At 54.8% G+C, this 16,437-nt stretch overlaps 1 protein-coding gene across 5 annotated transcripts in view; it reads right to left on the bottom strand.

Annotated features, from left to right (window-relative positions):
- The window catches only part of GALNT9 (polypeptide N-acetylgalactosaminyltransferase 9), a 121,366-nt gene that overhangs the window by 10,950 nt on the left and 93,979 nt on the right, over positions 1-16,437 (bottom strand). The gene's annotated exons all lie outside the window — the stretch shown is intronic.

The raw sequence follows: 16,437 nt of genomic DNA on the forward strand, positions 1-16,437 counted from the left end.
TAAGGCTCCCCAAGGCCCCTAACTGCTAGAACCCTCGCTTGCAATAGAAACGTCGTCTTGCATCAGGATCTCCTTTCATGCCCGCTTTTGCTTCTGCACTGCTTCACCCAACAAAACGTAGCCTCACTAGGCATGGGTTGTGTTAGTCTGTTCTATTCTACCCCATCTTGTGCGGTCCTACCTGTGCCATGAGGGGCCCAGATAGTTGGTTCACGCAGCTCTGGGTGTGTCCAGGAGCACGTTTCCAGCTGAGGTGAACACAGGTTGGTGGGCTGAGTAAAGCAGATTGCCCTGCTCCGTGGGGGTGGGCCCCAACCAATCAGTTGAAGGCCTGACCAGAACAAAAGGCTGAGGGAGGGACAGTTCACTCTCTTTGCCTGACGGTCATCGAGCTGGGACGCTGGTCTTCTCCTGCCTTCAGACTTGGTCTGGAACCGCACCCTTGGCTCTGCTGGGCCTCTAGCTTGCCAACTGCAGATCTTGGACTTCTGAGCCTCCATAACTGTGTGGGCCAATTCCTCATCATCTCTGGAGAACCCAGACTACTGTCCTATCCTATCTTATCCCACCCCGCCCCATCCCACTGACAAAATGCTGGTGCAGCCCACCAGCTTGACTTCACCATGAACAACTCAGTCTGATCAACTTGGCCCAAGCTCTCTTCGGTCAGATTCTTACCCCTAATCCTCTTCTAATTCAGACATTTTGGAGGCGCCAGGCATGTGCTAAGCACCTTACTCGCCTCATCTCAACCCACCACGACCCAGGAAGGACGGGTACCACAGGCAATGTTCTCCTCACTGTACAGAAGAAGATACCGAGGGCCAGAGAGGTTAAGCCAGTCACACGAGCTCGCGGGACCTGACCAGGCCTGACTGACCCCACAGCCTCTTAATGTCAATGCTGTGCTGCTCACCCCTCCCACACACAGCCACTGTCTTCTGGAAACGGTTGTATTTTATAGCTGAAATATAACATCAGTTCATAAACATCTGTCCATGCAGCCACACTTGAAAGTTGTCATTTCTTTTTTTAAAAATAATTTTTATTGAAATATAGTTGATTTACAATGTTGTGGATTTTTTTTTTTTGGCTGCGTTGGGTCTTCGTTGCTGTGTGGGCTTCCTCTAGTTGCGGCGAGCGGGGGCTACTCTTCGTTGCGGTGCACGGGCTTCTAATTGCGGTGGCTTCTCTTGTTGCAGAGCACAGGCTCTAGGCCCAGGGGCCTCAGTAGTTGTGGCACGTGCGCTCAGTAGCTGTGGCTCGTGGGCTCTAGAGCTCAGGCTCAGTAGTTGTGGCGCACAGGCTTAGTTGCTCCGTGGTGTATGGGATCTTCCCGGACCAGGGATCAAGCCCGTGCCCCCTGCATTGGCAGGCGGATTCTTAACCCCTGCACCACCAGGGAAGTCCGAAAGTTGTCACTTCTTACCGCAGAGAGGATGAGCCTTAATTCACTTCCCTATTGCCCCAGTTATTAGACATTTAGATTTTCCTCCTGTAGTTTCTTCACTATTAAAATCAAGGCTGTACTCCACATTAGAAACACTTTCTTGGGCTAAACCGTCACCGTAAGTTGGCAGGCACGGGTACTTTAAGCGAAAGTCTTGCTGACAAGTACAACTGGGTGTTTCTCAGCCTTGGGCGCGGATTTCACTCCGTGGGTCCCTCTGGCCTCTTGTCTAGCCTTCTTCAGCCTAAACGTTCTCCCTTACGCCCAGTTTAAGTGGTGCCGGCTTCATCAAGGCCCATTCCTCCCGGACAGCGACTGCACAGAGTGGACTTGACGCCTCGGGGCTCCAGCCTGAATTTCCAGAACCCACTCTGGGGCCCATGAGGAGCGGGGCTGGCTTCACGGGAGGCATGGGAGGCAGAGCCTGCTAGAGCTCACACCAACTAGAGGCTGCCCTCGTTTCCTGGGGCCGCGTAACGAGGACCACAGACCAGGTGTAAACAACAGACACATTCTCTCACAGCCCTTGAGGCCCCGCTCCCTCCGAGGCTCCAGGGGAGGGTCCCACCTCCCTCTCCCAGCGTCTGGTGGCCCCAGGTGCCCTTGGCTTGTGGCCCCATCGCTCCCGTCACGCGGCCTCCCCGCTGTGGGGCTGTGTCTCAGGTTCCCCTCTCCTCTCTCGGGTAAGGACAGCAGCCAGCAGATTTAGGGCCCATCCTAATTCCAGGAGGATCTCACCTTGAGACGCCTCACAGCTTCCCGGCAGAGGTCTCTGGGGCTGCCGTTCACCCACCACCGACGCCTAGCCCTCGCCTCGGGGAAGAGCATGGCCCAGCCCTGCCTGCTCCCTCGGCCCTGCTCTCCGCCCCCGGGAAGGCGGAGGAAAAAGGCAGGAAAAGCGCGCAGCGGGGAACGGGCGGCCCCTCCTGACACCACCCACAGCTGGGATAGGAAATCACCTGGGCGAGGGGGGGAGGCTGCCCGCTCCTCGTGGCTCGCCGCGCACGAGCCCAGCACGCCCTCCCCTGGCCCGGCTCACAGCCCCTCGGGACCACCGCTTGGCACCCTGCACGCTCGGCGGGCAGCATCCACGGCCTCCGCGCCCGACGGTGAGAACCGCGCATGCTCTGTATCCGAGACGCGGCGGATGTTTACGCCCAGGTCCCGGGCTGCAGACGTGGTCTCGCTTCCACGCGGCTTTGCTCCCACGTGGCTGGAGGTGGGGCCGCAGGGGGAGGGCTGAGGGCCCTGCCCATCTCCCACCCCTTCCGCTCGCACACCTCCGGCAAACCCCGGCGCGTGGCCCAGCTGCCCAGGGGGCTGGGCGCGCAGGGCGACACCCGGTGAGCCAAACAGAGGAAGTTCTGCAGACCCGCAGGCCAAGGGCCTGGTCCCCTGCGGTCCCCTGCCCACATCTCTGCGGCCGCCGTCACCGCACGTTTTCTGCGGGGCCTCCCTGATGTCCGCGCCGGCCTAGTCTCCACCCGGGGCCGGGCGTTCTGTCCAGCCGTCCAGTCCTCTGGACCTCCCGGGACTCGCCACCCCTCGCCCCTGCTCGTCTTAGAGCCCACCCCACACCCTGCCCAGGGCCTCTGTGCCGGCTGCTCCCTCTGGTGGGAACGCCCTGCCCGATCTCCGCCTGCCCGGCTGCCTCTCCACCTTCAGCTCTGCGCGGACGTCCCCTCCGCGATTCCCTCCTTACCACCCCATTTAAAGCGCAGCCTCTCAAGCCTCATTCCCCGGCCAGCCCTGTCTACCTCTGTGGCTCTTGTGTCTTTCTAACATGTGACACCGTTTACCTGCTGATTCCATGTCGTCTGCCTGCCCCACTGAAATGCAAGCCTCGGTCAGTGGGGTTCTCCATTGCTGCATTCCCAGGGGACAAAGCTGGGCCAGGAGGTAGAGCAGTGGGAGGACATAAACCCCAACAATGCCATGCGGGGGCGGGGGCGGGGGATTAACCTCGTCCTCGTTGCAGATGAAAATAAGAGCTGAGGCTCAGAGAGGCTAAGAAACACATCCAGGGTCACACAGCTGGTTCGTGGTGGGACGGGGCTCGGAACCCCTGCACGAAGACCCTGAAGTTGCTGCTTCACCCACAGCTGTGAAAGGTGTCACGGGGACGATTCACACGATCTAAGTGTTCCTGTCACACCCACCCTGTGTCTCAACCACTAATTATCTCAATCGACTTGGTTAATCGCCACCCAAGCAGAAACAGCAAACGCGAGGCAGAGGACCAGGTGTCAGGCCTTCAGGCAGCTGCTTGGAGGGGGGGCGAAGGGCACGGGGCGGGGGGAGCCCACCCCGCCCAGAGGGACCCCCGCCCCTCAGCCAGCAGATCTCCTCAGTTCCTGGAGCCTTGGTGCTGGTTCCTGAGGCTGGGATTCCAGAGCAGCAGCCTTTATACGTAAGCCCTTCTCCTTAAAAAGTCCAGAAATAACGGTCCATCAGCAGGAATGCTAGTGAAGGTTTATCTACCCTCCAGCCGCCCTGGCAGCGCGAGCCTGACGGGTGCCCCAATAGGAGCTGAGGGGCTGGGACCAGGACCCGGTGACGTGGGGCGGGGGGGCGCGTGTGGCCTGGGGATGACAGAGCAGGCGACAGGGACTGAGTGCCTTCCCTCGAATCAACACGCTGAGGACGTCCATCGTGAATCAAGCTGCCATTTCTCGCGGTTTCTTCCCCATCTTCTTCCTGCACCACAACGGTCAACATGACATTTCTGGAGAGCCCTGCTACCAAAGAGCCAGTGCTTCCTGAAACCTGAGCGGAGAAGGAAAACGGTCCCAGCCACTTGGCGGGAGAGGCCACGTGTCTGTGCATCGTCTGTATGGAGATGCTTCTCTGGACTCTGAGTTCATTCCCTTGGCCGCACAGCCCGGAGCGCGGCACGTGGGCCCCCCCTCTCCGTGAGCCTTCCCGTGAGGGCCGGGGGACACGGAGGGGGACCGCCGCGCTGCCAGAGCAGGAGCTCCCCGGTCTGCTCTGCGGTCGCATCTCCTGGTGGAGGTTAAAATCCTCACCCCTGCTGACCCCATCAGAGCCGACGGTCTGATGGCCCGAGTCTGCACTCGGGGGAGGCCGTGCTGTCCCGGGGGCCTCCGGGGGAGGTGGAAGGAGCAAGTCCTGCGGTTCTGTTGGGATATAGCTGCACACGGGCCTCTGCTGCTGCAACCAGGGCTTCCAACGGGCTCCCCCCAGAGCGGCGACGGGGCCCGCGGCTCGACCCTGCGGCGAGACCCGCAGGGCGGCCAGGTGGGTGGGAAAGGACACGCACGCACGCGCACGCACACGCACACCTGCCGCTGGGGACATTTCGCCCTGTGCACGTGCAGCTGTTCCGTGGAGCAGCCCCCTGCCCCGTGGAGGGGACTTCAGGAGGGACATCCAGGAGCCCCCCGGGGCCTCTGCTGGAGCCCTAGGGCCCAGCGCGCCGGCCACTGGGACAGAAGGCAGATCTGCGCTGACACATCCTGGACCCGAAATAAAGAGCTTCGGGCCCAGAGCAGAGACCCAGCAGATCTCAGGTCCGTTGGAGCTGGCGGCCCAGCAAACGAGCACAGCTGCTTCTCCAGACGCAGCCCTGGTCCCCGAGGGGGGTGGAGGAGGAACGGGGTTCGGACGTCTGCTCCCTGCTGCCTCAGCGTTGACCCCAAAGGCCTCAGGGGTCCCGGGGTCGCAGCTGGAGGGAGGCCGGGGCTGCTGCAGCTCTCCAGTCCTCAGAGTGGTCGGGGGGCCTGTGAGCAGTGCGGAGGCTCAGGCCCCGCCCGCCCTCCCTGCTCAGAGCTGAGGAGCGCCTCCGGGAGACCTGGCAGGAGGTGCCACGGCTGTCGAGCTCCTGTTTATGTATCCAGTCCCACCAAGGTGGGCGCTGACTGGTGAAACGGTGCCGGGTAACAGATAAACGGATAAACCACCAGGCTGCGGGAGTTCCCCGGCAGCCCGGTGGTTAGGCTTCGGCACTTTCACTGCCATGGCCCAGGGTCCAATCCCTGGCTGGGGAACTAAGATCCCGTGAACCACGCAGCGTAGCCAAAAACACCCCGAAAAACAAAACAAACAAAACCAAACCACTGGGCTGGTCCACCAGCCTGGAAATGCAGGCAGTCTGAGCCTTGAGCCCCTCCCCGAACGTCTGTCCACCCTTCCTGTACTTTCAGAGAACCCAGGGAGCGCCGCTGGTGTGACCCAGCCGGATTCACGTGGCCACTGCCAGGCTGGGTCAGGGCTGGGGACACCACGTCCTTCGGGATTATGCAGGAGAAGGATCACCCCAAAGGGCATTGGAAAAGAGGGCATTGATTCATGTGCCCGGATGCAAACGTCCATGAGCTGTAATGCTGGCTCATTAGGAGACGGCTGGCCTGGGCTTGCACAGACTCGAGACAGGCCAGAGGGGAGCTACGCAGAGGGGAGAGGAGGGATGGCCTGTGTAGTAACTGTGTCTTTTTTTTTTTTTTTTTGGTGGCTCCAAGCCACCCGTGGGATCTTAGTTCCCCGACCAGGGATCAAACCTGGGCCCTCGGCAGTGAAAGCGCTGAGTCCTAACCACTGGACTGCCAGGGAATTCCCTTAACTGTCTTTTAAATTTCTTTATTCTGATACTTTGATGTCTGGGGCCTCGCTGACCCGGAGGGACGGCCTCTCCCAGGTTCCCGATTCCAGGAGGCTGTAAGCCACTCACTCGAGCGCCCCTGGCACGTGTAACCCAGCCAGCCCGAGCCGCCCCCCGCCCCCGCTCTGTGGGCTCTCACACCCAGGGCAGGGCCAGGCCCGCGCCCCAGAGCCCCGGGAATGGCTCAGCCAGCCACTGCTGGGCTCCCCGAGGCATCCTCCCCTGGGAAGCCCAGTAAAGGCTCCGCCCCCCGTGCACCCCACCCTCCGCCTCCTGACCTCCTGACCTCCCCGTGGCCCCTCCTCCTGGGAGTGACCCCCTCCCGTCAGTGGGCGTGGTCTCCTGATCCGCTGGCTGCTCCATACCTGAATAATAATAGAACAGCTGGCCAGGGCTGGCGGCTACCTGGGGGCTGGGACGGCAGGTGACAGCGGGGCCTTAGACCCCAATTCCCTCTCAGCTTTCATCTCACAGAGCAGGCGCGCCTGGTCACTCCGCAGGCCCGTCCCCATTACTGTTCTCCGGCCGCCCTGGAGGAAGGTTCTGGCTGCCGGGCAAACTCAGAGTGTCCTGCTGGGAGGTCTGAGAAGCTGCCGGCTCCCGCGTGCGGGCCTGGGAGGAGCTTCTGCCGGTGTCGGTGGGCTTCCCGGCGTCCTCGCGACTGCTCTCTGGTCCAGCCTGTTTAAGGCCACTTGGGAGGGAACGATGCGAAAACTCTGGCTCTCGGGGGTGCACACCCCAGTCAGGCGCCGCGGGCCCCACCCGGGCCACTTTGGCAGAACAGAAGTCGTCAGTTTCACAGGCGACCTGCTCGGGACCCTCAAGTCTTTCTCGCGTGATTTGCAGGTGACACGGGGAGGCTTTCGGTAACACAAACCATCCCCGCACGCACCCTGAGCTGCAGCTGTATCAGCCCTCTCCGTGTGTGCAGAGATGCCTGGAGGTGGGGTGGGAGCCCAGCCTGGCGTCTCCTCGGTGTGCCACCCTGCAGCCCTGAAAGGCATCTTCTGTGGCAGGAGGGCTCGTGGCAGATGTCGGTGGGTCCGCAGGCCTGCAGCGCCCACTCCTGGCTTCCCCTCGATGCGTCCCCGGCCTTCGCTGGGCATCTTCCTCCTGAGAGCCATGTGCCCTCACCACCTCTCTGGGAAGGGGCTCCACAGTCTGTGGGGATGTGTTTCCTCTTTGGACCGGTGAGCGGGGACTCATTGGCAAGGCCAGAGAGAGCCACAGGGGCTGAAGCTGATGTCTTTGCTGAGTGTTAGTCTGAGTTTAAAGCTGGCTTGGTCCAGGCGGTGTATTAGGAGGAACATCTTCTTGAGTCTCTGGGCTTGTCGTCCTTGGGCTCGCCTGCGTTTGTAAATGGGGAGGGCAACTCGGGGATAATTTAGTTCTTAACTCCTAGGTTTACATGTGATGAACACACACGTTTGCTTCTGGGTGTTGGGATCCACTGAACATGATAGAAGCTGGTTTTCACCTTGAAAATACTGAGGATGGGACTTTGCCTGTCAAGCTATGGCCAACATCTACTCAGGTTGGCCTCTCTCTTTTTTACCTTCGTTATAATCCATGGATCCGAAACTGATCAAACTGTCCATCCGTCCACCCATTCACTCACTGATAAACCCATTCATCCACCCATCTATCCGTCCATCCATCCTTCCATCCACCCACCCACCCGTTCATCTGCATTAGCGCATACAATCGACAGGACTCTAGGCAATGTGCGAAGCTGTATTAAGATCAGGAGATCAAACTGAGAGGTGAAGCAGGCTCAGTGTTCCTAGCTCAGGCCTCTAGGAAAAAGGGTGCATGCACCAGTGGTCCAGGCTGAGGTTGACAGGAACCCAGGCCTCCTGCTCACACCTGGCACACACCCAAGAGGTACCAACCGTCATCTTCCTTTGGGCAGCACGAAGTTTCTGCCTTTAACAAAAAAACAGGGCTTTATATTCACTCTGAAGAAAATGATGTGCCTCATTTTTAGAGATTTCACATCTGAACCTAATTTTTTTTTTTTTTTTTTTTTTTTGTGGTACGCGGGCCTCTCACTGCTGTGGCCTCTCCCTTTGCGGAGCACAGGCTCCGGACGCACAGGCTCAGCGGCCACGGCTCACGGGCCCAGCCGCTCCGCGGCACGTGGGATCCTCCCGGACCGGGGCACGAACCCGTGTCGCTTGCATCGGCAGGCGGACTCTCAACCACTGCGCCACCAGGGAAGCCCTGAACCTAATTTTTAAAAAAGATTTACAATGTGCGCAATTGCCCCCCACCCCCAGCCTCCAGCCCAGGTCCAATTTCAGGAAATAATTCCTACAGGGCAGCCAAGGCCGATGCCTCCCTCTTGTCACACAGGCTCCTCACTCTACAGGAATGATTCATCTCCAGGGGCAGAATTTGACTGGATTTAGCTTTAGAAAAGCAAGTCGCATCTCCCAGGGCTCAGTTGGGCTCAATTCATAAATTTTTGACAAGAAAACATCTCTTCCCGGACTATCTGAGGTTTTATACATACACACACGTATGCTATTAAAACTGCTGTTTCAGTGTTTGTTCTTATGCCAGACACACGGGAACTTTCAAGCTGAGCTTCCATTCCAGATTCCTCCCACTTGTTTCACGGAATGCTTTGAACTTCTCAAACAAAAGAAAAGAAAAAACCAGTTTCCTTCCTTCTAAACAAGTGGTGCTCAAGTGTGGTCCTTGGGGAATTCCCTGGCGGTCCAGTGGTTAGGACTTGGCGCTCGGCGCGGCTCTCACTGCCAGGGGTCCAGGTTCAATCCCTGTACCGCAAGCATCAGCATGCCCCAACACTCCTTAGAAATGCAGATTCTCAGGCTGCACTCCGGCTCCATACCTGCTGAATCAGAAACTCTGGGAATGTTTTACTAAGCCCTTTGTGGTGGTGGTGGGGGGTGTTCTGATGTTTGCTGCAATTTGAGAACAGCTGTGCTAAATGCTGAGGCTTCTCATCCCTCCCCCACCTTCTCATTAGTACTTTGAGCATTTGGCACAATCGTCTACTTCAGAAGCTCTGTCCCTTGAGCACCACTTGAGGGAGGGACCACATCTTATTGAGTTTTCTGTCCTCAAACAGAAGTGAGGCTCTACTTTTTAGGTCATGATTCCCATGGAACCAAGCCCACTGTAGCTGGATGAAATGACAAAGAAGACATCTAGCTAATATCATGGATGTGAAAATCTCCCCTATCTGCCCCAAACATATAGAAATGATAGACAAAATGATTTTAAAAGTTAAAAATATATACTAGAGGGCTTCCCTGGTGGCGCAGTGGTTGAGAGTCCGCCTGCCGATGCAGGGGACGTGGGTTCATGCCCCAGTCCGGGAAGATCCCACGTGCCGCGGAGCGGCTGGGCCCGTGAGCCGTGGCCGCTGCGCCTGCGCGTCCGGAGCTTGTGCTCTGCAACGGAGAGGCCACAATAGTGGGAGGCCCGTGTACTGCAAAAAATAAAAAATTATATATATATATATATATATATATATATATACTAGAAAACAAGATGAAATTCCACTTAGCTCAGAAAGAGCAGAAATGCACTGATGTAAGTGAGGCTGAAGCTCTAAGGCAAACGCGTCTAACCCTTACGAGGGGCGGGGGCTGAATGTGTAGCCAGGATCCTTGTGTGAAGCCTGGGGCTGAGACTAGGCTCCCTGATTACGAGTAGAAGGTGAAACCAGCTCTGACTGATCCCTGGGGTTCAGCCAGAAATAATCTACTGAGAGAGGAAGCAGACATGTACAGAGCACCTGGAATCAATCTGGTTCTCTGCCTGAGAAATGAAACTGGAGATCTCAGGGTGAAAACTATCGCTAATCCACTATGGTTCAATAAAAAGAAAAAAAGGAAAAAAAAACCTAAGCCACTAAATTCTGAGCCATGGGTCTGGGGACAAGATAACCTGAAACTTCCTCCCAGGAATGAGTGACTGTGCTGTGAAGATACAGCTCCATGAAAGATGAGCTCTCAAAAAAATTACAAAGCACACAAGGAAACCTGATTCCAGGAGAGTCACCAACAAATCCAAAGATGGGTGAATTTAAACTCAAGGAAAGAGAGAGAGAAAAAGTGACTAAAAAGGTCTTAAGCAGACTATAAAGATTTTTCAAAGAGATGAAGGAATGAGGGAAAAGCACTCATCAATATAGAACAGGAGGTTATGAATCAAAACAGGCAGTTATAAAAAAGAACAAGCAAAAAAAAAAAAAAAAAAAAGAACAAGCAGATATGAAAAATACCACCGGAAGATCTCATAAATATAAGATGTACTCATTAAAATTAAAAGGCAAAGCTAAATAGGTGGCTTAAATAGTCATCTGGACCTGGCTGAAGGTAGAATTTGTTCACTGGAATATGGAGCTGAGGAAGTTACCCAGAACACATCGTAGGATGAGGAAGAGACCTGGAGGGTCAATGGAACAGTCTCACCAGGCATCCAACAGGATTTGCAGATCAGGTGAGGCCACATACTAAGAACCCGAGCACTTTCTGCATCTGTAAAACAGAAGCCTCAGGTTGATGGCGTACACCAGGACTCGAGAAGAACACAAGGTAAAGGGTCACAGAACACGGCGGATTCAGGGCCCAGGACTGTCTTCCCATCCATTCCTGTGGGACACTTCGTAAACTCAAGTGATGTACAGGTGGACAGAGTCTGATAAGATGCTTCTAAGTTCATACAAAAGAGGAAAAGCAAGAGAGCAGCCAGGAAGAGTCTAAAATGACAGTGAGGAAGCATTCAATTGCTAGACGTTAGCATATTTTATAAAGCAGGAGATAATGGCTAAAAGTAGAAAGTTCAAAATAGACACAAGCATATCTAGAAGCACTTAGAATATGATAAAGGTTGCCTTTCTCATCAGTGGGAAAGGATGGAATGTTTAGCGGATGGTGTGAAAAGAGATAGTCCATCATTTAAAACAGTATAAAGAAATATCACAGCGTTACTTATATAAAGAACATATTCCAAATGGATTAAAGATTTTAATGTAAAAAAGGAACTATAAAGTGTCAGAAGGAAATGTGGTCAAATAGTCTTTCAAATAGGCCTTTCTAAGAAGGACAGCAAATGCACAAGCCATTGAATAAAAAAGTAGGTACTTACATTAAAAAATTCTCTATATAAAAAGTCGACATCATAAAATTAAGAACAAGGAAAGCACTTGTGTCACACAATAAGGGGTTAATATCCCTAATGTATGAAGTGCTCTTAAAATCTACTAGAAAATGAGGGACGTCACGAGAAAAAAATTAGCAAAGAAAGAAAAATATATGGTCAACAAATGTACAAAAATATTAACCTCATTAGTAATTGAAGAAAAGCAAGTTAAACAAGACATTCCCTGTGTGTCTGTCATGTATGAATAAAGGAAGATTATATTTAATCAGATCACATGTGTTATATGCCTGGGAAACTGCCTCCTCATGTACCATTTGAGAAAACACACCACACACACACACACACACACACACCACATACACAGACACACACCACGTACTCAGATGCACACACACCACACACCGACATGTAGACACACAGACACACATAACACACAGCACACACCAAGCACACACACACACACACCACATACACAGACACACACCACACACAGACTTTTGTGGGGGGCAGGGAGGAGGATTTGGCAAACTGTATCAAAAGCCATAAAATTATGTGTTTCAGCTGATCTAGCAATTCCATTTCTAGAAGCTCATCCTGAGGAAATGCTGAGATGTGAAGGAAGCTCCAGACATGAGAACACGATGTCAGGTCTGTGCCGTGTGGAGGGGCTGCCCCATTACAGACAGAGACCCACCGTCCAGTAACTGTGGGGGTCACGGCTTTCAAGAAATGTACACATATATAAAATGTAAGCAAACACGTGGCGCAATTTATGCGTACGTGTACACGTGCACGGGGAGAGAATGTTTAGACCCACGCAAGGCACCTCTGAGAGGATGTCCACCCTGGTAGCGACAGAGACGGAATCCCGGGTGACTTAATTTTGTTCCTGGTAGCTGACCTTGTGTTCTTCTAATAAAAGTCACTCTTATAAAGGGAAGAAAAAGAGTATATTCCAGAAATCCCTGCACAAACAGTGAGTGCCATCACCTGCTGCTTACGCTTCATTTAATCCCCAGCGGCCCCAGGAGTTACGTCCTATACGCCCCTTGGGGACAGAAGTGGGGACTGAGGCTCAGAGAGGAGGTGGCCCAGGTGGCTGACGGGCAGGGCCACCTCCAAATGCAAGTCTCAAGGGGACATCTGAAGACCCCATGTAGCCACAGGGCTTTTCCACAGGACACTCAGGTGGCCTGAGACTTTCCTTCCCCCGCGTTGCATCTGCTTGCACTGTCTGGAGGCCTGGGGCATCTGTTTGGGGGAGCGGAGCCTGGCTGGGCAGGTGAGGGGTCCCCCTGTGGGCTACTGGGGAGAGGACGTGCGTCCTCACCTCATCAGGCAAACAGACCCACTTGTGACTAGAACAAGCCCTTCCTGAAGCAGAACCAGAATGGGACTTCACAGTCCACTCCCCACCACCACCAAGAAAGGTCCAGGGCCAGCTTGGGGGACGCCCACAGCCCCTCTGGCGTGGACCCTGGAGCAGCGTGGAGTCCTCCACGAGTAACGAGGCCACTTCCCTGCTCTGGCAGGACAGGAGCCTGTGACGATCCACTCCTGGGAATAGGGAAAACCTACCACCGGGCCCCCAGATGTCTAGCGCTAAGACAGCCCCTCAGAGGGTCGGGAGTTGCAGGCGCAGTAATTGCCCTCCGTGCTGAGAGGTTTGCCTGTAATACCGTGGGAAGGCAGCGAGTCGGAACATTTTGAAATAGAGAAGCAAACGATTTCCAATTTCTGTGTGGCAGAGCTTGCCTAACCAGGCGCGTGCCTCTTGATTCTGTCTTGACCTTTATTAAACCTAATGGACGCGACGGATTCATTTCGCCCTAATTGGCTCTAGGACTTTCCTCATTACAGACGGGCAGTTGGCATTTCGACAATCACAGAAATGTAAATTAGCCCCGAGACCACAGAATTACTCCTCTAATTGGACTGAATCTATCAGAAGGGCTGCGTGGCCATCTGTGTTAACGATGGATTGGATTCAGCGGTGGCTTCAAGGGCCATCTGAGCAGGAGCAGGGGTTCCAGGAAGGCGGGGGAGGAGCACGCGGACTGGGGCCACTCATGGGCTCTGCCAAGAGGGCTATGCTCCTGCCACAGGGCCTTTGCACTTGCTATTCCCTCGCCAGGAACACTTCCCTGTAGCCACACAGCTTGCTTCCTCTCCTTCATGTCTGTTCAGATGTCACATCTCTGTATTCCCTTCCCTGATTATCCCTTTTAAAATGACAACCTCCCCCATCCCAGACATTGCTGCCTTGGGGCTGAGGGGACGTGTGACTGCTCTGTACCCTGCTGAATCCCCAGCACCTAGGATGGTGGTCAGCGCTCGGACACTCGTATTCATCAACAAGACTCTGTTCAGAAAATGAACAGCTGGCTTCCCCCCTTTGCTGCCCCCCCACCAACCCAGCACTTAGCACAGCACAGAGGCCCCCTCTTTCCCAAATGAGTCATCTATTTATTCTGTAAGTAAAGCTAAACGTCGACAGCCGGTCGCATGCAGCAGTGAAGGAGACCCAGCCCTGGGCGCAAGCACTCAATCACATCCCAGCTGGTGACGGAGGGGGGAGACAGGCAGTAAAAAGTAAGCAAACCAGTGAGACAGTGATGGATAGAGCCACGTCGTGTGAGGAGACACAGCCGGGCTTTGGTGGGCTGTGGCTGGGCAGGGCTCCTGGGCCGAGGGGGATGGAGCTCGGTTTGGACAAGGGAGGCTGCAGGTCAGGGGCTGGTGCGGGTGGGTACCAGGACACATGGTCAGCAGGATAGTGAGGGTCCTGCACACCGTGGGAGGGGGTTTGCGATGAATTCTCAGGGTGGGGAAGCCCTAAGGAGGTTGAAAGAGCCCTCCCTTAGCTTTTACGTAGAGTGGATGAGAAGGGAGGAGGGTGCAGGCCGGAGATGAGCTGAATGGCAGGTGGCGTTGACACCGACCTGGGTTTTTAATCAGCAGACATTGATAAGAGGCCAGGTGAGAAATTCAGGCAAGCCTTTACCAGGGTTGTGCTGAGGCACCAGGGAGTGAGAAGTATTAACAGGTGCCCTGCTGGCTCCTGGGGAAGGTCCCTCAAGTGGGGCACGGGTAGGGGTGGGTCCCGGGGTCAGGCCGGAGGCGTGCCTTAGGCGGTCTGCCCACCCACTCAGTGATGCTGTGTGCAGGGATCGTGGGCAGGACCCACGTTTGCTCCCTGCACCTCAGAAATGGCAGTTGGTTTGTGGCCTTTTTGTACCTTATTGTTCAAAATTTGCCACAACTGAGCACGCATGCAGTTATTTTTAGTCCCAGCTGCAAGCGCTCCAGTAAAGGGTCTCAGGTCCCAGCCTGTCTCAAAACCACACTTTTAAAGGATCTTTTTTTTTTTTTTTTTTGCGGTAGGCGGACCTCTCACTGTTGTGGCCTCTCCTGTGGCGGAGCACAGGCTCCGGATGCACAGGCTCAGCGGCCATGACTCATGGGCCCAGCCACTCCGCGGCACGTGGGATCTTCCCGGACCGGGGCGCGAACCCGCGTCCCCTGCGTCGGCAGGCGGACCCTCCACCACTGACTGCGCCACCGGGGAAGCCCATGTGCTGGGGCCCTTGATCCTGGCCTCCAGGCTCTCCCGTGGAGGTCCCACCTCCCTTTCATGTCTCTGTCTGATTTCTTCTTTCTTGCTATTTATAATTTACTGTATCTTGCTGGGATTTTTCTGTTTCCTGGCAAGCTACCTTAAATCCGGTCAACAATAAAAGTTTATAAAAATAGAGTTGCCATATGATCCAGCAATCCCACTCCTGGGCATATATCTGGACAAAACTATAATTCAAAAAGATACACACACCCCTGTGTTCATAGCAGCACTATTCACAATAGCCAAGACATGGAAGCAACCTAAATGTCCATCAACAGAGGAATGGATAAAGAAGATGTGGTACATGTATACAATGGAATATTACTCAGCCATAAAAAAGAATGAAATAATGCCATTTGCAGCAACATGGATGCAACTAGAGATGACCACACTAAGTGAAGTAAGTCAGACAAACACAAATACCATACGATATCAATTACATGTGGAGTCTAAAACATGACACAAATGAACCTATGTATGAAAGAGAACGGACTTGTGGTTGCCAAGGGGGAAAGGGGTGGAGGAGGGATGGAGTGGGAGTTTGGGTTTAGTAGATGTAAACTATTACATAGAGAACGGATAAACGACATGTCCTACTGTCTAGCACAGGGAACTCTATTCAATATCCTGGGATAAACCATCATGGAAAAGAATAGAAAAAAGAATGTATATATATTTATAACTGAAAAAGATAAAAGTTTAAAAATATATATACATATATACGCACATCTGTACATTTAGTGTACACAAGTATGTCTGATTCTGTATATGCATATCTATCTCTATCATCTGTACGGATTCTACATGCCTGTCTGTCCATATCTATATCCAGATCTACAGCAATACCTATATCTACGTCTCTGTAGCTACATCCAAACCCATTTCCACAGCTAATCCATATCTACACCTACACCTGCATGACCCCAGTCAGCAAACGTCCCCTGATGTCCCACAGGCAACGCCAACCCCAGACCCCTCCCTGACGGCTAGGGGGACCCTGCCCGGCTCAGGGCCCAGAGCCCCCTTTACAAAGTGGAGACCCCGGCCAGGGGTGTGGGGGACCCACCTGTGGTCAAAGCACCGGGGCGAGTCGGAGCCCCTTTTGCTGGACGCCCCTTCTTCAACACCTCGGAGGGTCTCTGCCTTCCCGCTAACGTAACCCCTGGCCTACGATCCCTTGCCACTGCGACCACCAGCTAGAACTCACGCAGGAAGGCATCAGCCTGGCGCTTCCTCGCTGTCTAATGGCCGAACCTGCAGTCACCGTGTGTTCACAGAGCTCCGGGCTCCCAGCTACAGCTGCGTGCAGGGGAACCTCCACACCTGGACCCCTCCCTGCCTCACCAGCTGGGACCGGGGGCTTTCCCCAGCTCTGCCCTCCCCCTGCGCCGGTCAGCACCCCGTGACCCCCACGTGGCCTCGGCTGTCCCCCTTGTGCACTGGGCACCTGCCCCGCTCCTGGACGCCCCCTCACTGCGGGACACGCACTGTACGTCGTGAGCGTGGGCACTGCTCGTGTTACGTTCGGGTCTCCCCCCCGCCTGTCCCCTCTGTCTCCCCGACCCCTGCGCACGGTGCCTTCTCTTCCCAGTGAGGTGCCTCATGCCCCCA

The sequence above is a fragment of the Kogia breviceps genome, chromosome 15 (genome assembly GCF_026419965.1).
Source record: "Kogia breviceps isolate mKogBre1 chromosome 15, mKogBre1 haplotype 1, whole genome shotgun sequence".
Classification (NCBI taxonomy): domain Eukaryota; kingdom Metazoa; phylum Chordata; class Mammalia; order Artiodactyla; family Physeteridae; genus Kogia; species Kogia breviceps.